The following is a 5579-nucleotide window of genomic DNA, read 5'->3' as shown; positions in this document are numbered from 1 at the left end:
GGCTAATTCAAGCTGTACATCTGTACTTTGGAATTTTGGGGGGTAGGGGAACAGGCTTAGTGATTGAGTTTGGTCTGCCGTAAGGGATAAGGGGCCAGTTCATAAAACTGGATCTGAGCCTGGATTTCAAACACTCTCAGCATTTGACATGTGATTATCGCTCTTTGGAATTAGATTTAACAGCACTGAGGAAAGAGGTTAACGTGAAGCCAACATCAAGTATGCTGAACTCTGGTCATTGAAAATACCATTGCTAATATTACTATAAGTGTATTTCCAGCAGAACATCACAGCTTTGTTTATCAAATGCAGACTTAGCCAAATTATTATCAGCTGCTGGAGATGGGTACAAAGGATGTATTGTCAAGTCTCTACTTTAATTTCCAAATTTGGGCCATTCTTTCCATGATGTAACATACTTATCTGTTATATGGATATTCTCAAATGTGGAATAATTAATAATACAGAATTTTATCCACATAGTAGAATATGGATGCCTCTGCTTAATGTTTGTTGCTTTAATGAAAACAATTTCATTATAAATTTTCTTGTGCTTTCTTCAGTTAGCTGAGCATGAGCTACTGCCAGAGACAGCACAGAAGGCAAAATGGACCAGTGAGCTGACCAAAAATTGCTAATACAATGCTGTGTCCTCTTACTAGGGTAATTATTGCTAATATTATTTTGAGCTATTATGTAATTGTTATTTCCTGTAACAATGAGAGAGTTCCTAGCGGTTTGAAACACCAACAGCACACCTAAAACAAAATCTCCTTTGAGTATACTGAATGTTTTTCAACCAGAAACCATGCAGCAAACTTGCCTGTTCCATTTTATGTGCATAGGGAGGAAGCAAAACATAGAAGTGATATGCCACTAAAAGTGGGCCCAAATATCACTCATCAGTGCTAATACATACTTGAGGAAAGTAATGCTACTTAGAACTATTACCTTTGCTCCTCTTAAAGGAACTTGGTAAGTAACATAACCACTTCATTTTTGTAGACTGCTAATACATGGTTGAAACAAACCTGAGCTTTTGCTGCGTTAAGTAAAGATGTGCCTTTTAAAGACACAAGCACAGTGACACTGCGCACTAGACACTGTAAGAAGAAATAGTCATACAGCCCTTGAAAAAGATGGCAGTTAAAACACTGTGCAGGATTATTTGCAGAATCAGAGTGACCATTATCAAACTGTGGTTTGCAAGGCTTGAAGAGAATGGGAGAGGAGAGAGAAACCTATAGTCCTTTTTTGAGAACACACGTGGATAGTAGTGACAAAGGAAGATGTGTACTTAGGAAACAAACCCTTATATTGGCCAACATCTGAATCATTCACTGCTGGATTAAAAAAATAAATGCTAATAAGGTACAAAATACTTTTTTCTTAAATTAGGAGTGTTATTCTGAATTTCTACATCAAATACAAAATCCAGGCCTTTATGAGAGGGCATGTATAAATACAACACATGCATAATAAGAGAAGTATAAAGTAGATCCTAAAACTGCTAGTCCTTGCCTTGTTACACAAGGTAGCATTAAATGAGGAGGAGAGGGACAGAGGAGCGAGCTGATCTAGAGTTGGCAGGAGAGCAGCCAGGCAAATGGAGAAAATGGGAAATTATTTTTTACATACAAAACTTGAAAAAGGATGCCATGTTGCTTGGTATTGCATAGGCTAGCAGAGAGCTTAGAAGAAGGAAAGACTAAATCTCAAGCCCAGGATGGACAGAAATTGTAGACTGCATTTTTATCTAAGGTTGATGTGTTTGAATTATGTTGCAGGAGCATGGCAACCTTTTCTTCTGAAGGAAAAGACTGAGGACAAACTCGGAGGTGGAAAAACGTGTGATTTGCATTAATTTTACCGTTTTAGATGATGTTATTTAAATACTTTATCACTCTGAAAGGGAAAAGAGGATTGTCATGAGGACAACAGATTATGAAAGCCCTTGCCAGAAACACATTCTGGATGGATGAAATGACAGCTTGTGCATGAGAGCAGTTGCCCTGGGATGGTGGCTTAAAACAAGTGAAAATGTGCAACGCAATATGAATGCTTGGAAATGGTTAATCAGCATGAAAGTGTCTGCAGCTGCAAATGGCTCTGGTCAGCTGAGGGCAGGATCTGGCTGCTACCTGTGCCTGGCAACAGTGGGGAGGAGGAGGGCTGCTAGTCTCCACAAAGGTTGGTCTCAAATCCTTAAAAAAGGATAGGCCTTAAACTGAACAAACACGGTAGAAGAGAAACATGCCTAATGCATCCTGAAACACACTCCTCATGCCGAGTGGGGTTTACTCCTACTTGTCCTGGGTACCCTCTCAGAAAAGAAAGGGGTCCTGGGCCCAGGTGTGCCCCATGCACAGCCCAGCTGGGGCAACAGGCCCTGATAAGTTGCACCTGTGCCCATATCTGGGGCAGGACTGTGTTGGGCAGAGAAGGAACGGCAGTGATGGCCATGTCCATGACTCTGCCTTTGTTCCTGCCTGGGCAGATGAAAGGTGGTAGACTCTGGCAAGAGCAGTCCTCAGTACCTGCAGAAAAGGTGAGGCTCTGGGGCAGAGCTCAGTTGACAGGAGAACTCCTTTTTACTGGGGGTGGGGGGGTGGAGAAACTAGTCCCCAGGCTCTCCTCAGCTGGGTGTGAGGCTGAAAACCTATTTGGGATGATTGGTGACTGTGACCCTTGAGGCATGGCCCAGTGACCGAACAGCCACGTGGCACTGGATGGTGTTAAGAGCCACTGAATGGGAAGCAGCAAGGGTCTGTATTGGCTAGGAGCTGAGGCTGGCCGGGGGAGGGCTTCCAGCATCACAGCAAGGGCTCCTGCTTGCAGGAGTTCCTCAGGTGCAGCAGGACTTCTCTGCACCTTGACTGAGAAGGGAGCAGAAGCTGCCGTGTTGCCAGAGTGTGTGGGGTGTAACCCAGTGCTCTAAATGTGATTTTGCCCAAGGAGGTTCCAAAAAGGTAAGTGGGGGGCATATAGAGTTTGGAGGGCAGTGTTGGAAGTTTTGATATGATGATGCAATTCCAAGAATTACTGTCCTCTAGAAACTGCTAAAACATGAAGGGCTTTTGAACAGTAATAGTTCAGTATGCAGCAGTCTTTTAGCATGGTATCTCAGGAATATGGTGTTGCTGTGCTTGAAGGTATGTTCTGTTCTGGATGGTTTGTCTGCAGCCTGTGTTGGAAAGATATTCACAGATGTCTTTTGTGTTAAAGGACCTACTACCTGAAATGAAGGAATTCCCTGGTGATTTTTTTGTGTGCCATTTAGCATGTCACCTTCATCTGGCTTCATAGGGAGCTCTGAAGTATGTGGTGTGAGACTCAAATGCTATGATCCAGGTGATGAACGCAGTCCTGAAAAGGAAAGTTTCTACTTGCTATTCGAATAGTTGTTCCAAGACCAGCTGCATGACTCAGTGGTTAGTGTTTGAGATGTGTTGTACCACTCTGTCACAGTACATTTTATGAAGAGTTGTTAAAGAAGCGTGTGGATACTGCATACTGCTTGAGCTGATCTCTATCAACTTTGAGGTAAATTCAAAGGTGTTTTCCCTTCCTTTAAGTGATAACACCTAGAGATTTGCAAAGTCCAAGCAAAAACTGCTAATATGCTATAGAAATAGAAGCAAGCCAAAAGGTGGCTGCAGCTGTTGTTTGCTACGTTATTACACATTTTGGTTCTGTATGTGCCTCTGTGGAAAAGAAGTGCTTCAGAATAAGCAAATAAAAATTACACAAATAAGTACAATATGTACAGCTAACCCACCTTCAGCATCTAATTTCTACATTACAACCGAGCTTTTCTGTATCCAATCCCAGCCTCCCAAAGGACTTAGTGTAGATCAGAAATACCTCTGAGCCTTATCATATCAGTGGAGTTCTTCCACAGAAAAATAAAATACCAAATCTGCATATATGCTGAACATGTTGAAGTTGTGTAGAATAAAAGAAAGTTTGGATATTGTGTTAATGTGACGGTGAATATTTTGATGTTGTAATTTGCTTAAAAAGCATATGTAAGCAATTGCTGCATGAGGCACTGAAGTCAGAATGGCTCTTCAGATGCAAACGTTTCCATCTCCCAACCAAGGATTCCTGATTCATTTTGCATTACTGTGTGTTATAAGGCACTGATAGGTACTCAGCTTTTTCCTGTTGTTAACCATGTCTTATGTTTTATCTGAAAAATTTTCATGCTTCTGTCATCTTAGAAAAGATTTTTTTTTTTTTTTTTTAAATTCCATTACCATTATGAACAACAAGAAATCTCCTGTGCTCAGAAGAAGGGGTAAGATGTTCCTCTCTATTCTGATCATGGGAGTAGTATACTAGCATGATTTGCATTTCATGCATTACATATGTCATTGACATGTGTATGACATGCCAACTGAGGCAGAATCTTTTTACGTGTTGTTGCCCATCCAAACAGCTCATTCTAGAAACCATGATATGACTTAGTATGTAGCTAACTGAAGAAATTCCTTACAGGTTGCACGCGAATGCTATAGGTGAATTCCATATAGGTGGCTGCTTTGGGAGACATAGAATCATAGAATAGTTTGAGTAGGATGAAACCTGCAGTTAGCCCTCTTTCTCTATGCAATAGGATGAATACATCATCTTAAACCACTTTTTAAAGATCCCTCTGCTACTGTATTTTAATGGTTGTAGCAGTAACTTCAGATAAGCCTACCGTCTTAAACGAGATGGATCTTTCTTTGCTTTACCACAGTACTCTTGGATGTAGATGACTCTCAGAAGGGATCAATCGCTCTGCTCTTAAGTGATATTGTAGCCAACCAGTGCATTTCTCTGTGATTACATGAATATAAACAGCATATATTGGATATTACAGTACTTAGTTTGACTTATAACTAACTTCCTGAATAGTATTGTCAACAATAAAAATATTTGGAGTTCTCCATTTTCTTGGCACATGGTTTGACAGGTCTGTTTCTTTCCTGTCATAGGTAGCAAAATCCAGGAAAACAGGCAGTTGAACAGCTGTCATATATGTGGGACCAGGAAAAGGGCTATTTTTAGTTGCTTCGGGTTTTTTACTCTTGTTCCTGAATTCTTTTTTGGAGGGGTGAAATTATGGCTTGCTTAACTCTGGCAAAGCTCACCCTGAGTTCAGCAAAGCAGAGACTTCATCCCTTATGAAGGTTATCATATCTTTGGTCACATTGAAACCAATACTTGCTGCTGTTACTAAAGTTGCTTTCCTTTTAGCAGCATACTTTGGAACCATGTTTCTGTCCTCTCTGGATTTACCATCATAATTTCCAAAATACCGTGTTTTGGAAAAAGAACAAAAATAATACATGTTAATAACCATGGGATGAAGGGAAACTTCAGCTGGGTTTGAAAGTGACACCATAAATTGCTTTTAATTCTGTGGATTTATGATTTCACAAAAAAAATGATGAGATAGTGTTTGTTACAAGTAGTAATCAAGATGAATACATGACACAGGAATTATTTTCTTGCAGAGTCAGCTAGTTTGATTGTAGCTCTTCACTAATGCAGCAACTATAGAAACTAGTTTGTACTTCACATGCAGCGTG

This window comes from Pygoscelis adeliae, unplaced genomic scaffold (genome assembly GCF_000699105.1).
Source record: "Pygoscelis adeliae isolate BGI_AS28 unplaced genomic scaffold, ASM69910v1 Scaffold166, whole genome shotgun sequence".
In the NCBI taxonomy this organism is placed as follows: domain Eukaryota; kingdom Metazoa; phylum Chordata; class Aves; order Sphenisciformes; family Spheniscidae; genus Pygoscelis; species Pygoscelis adeliae.
Note: the sequence above shows the minus strand (reverse complement) of the source record.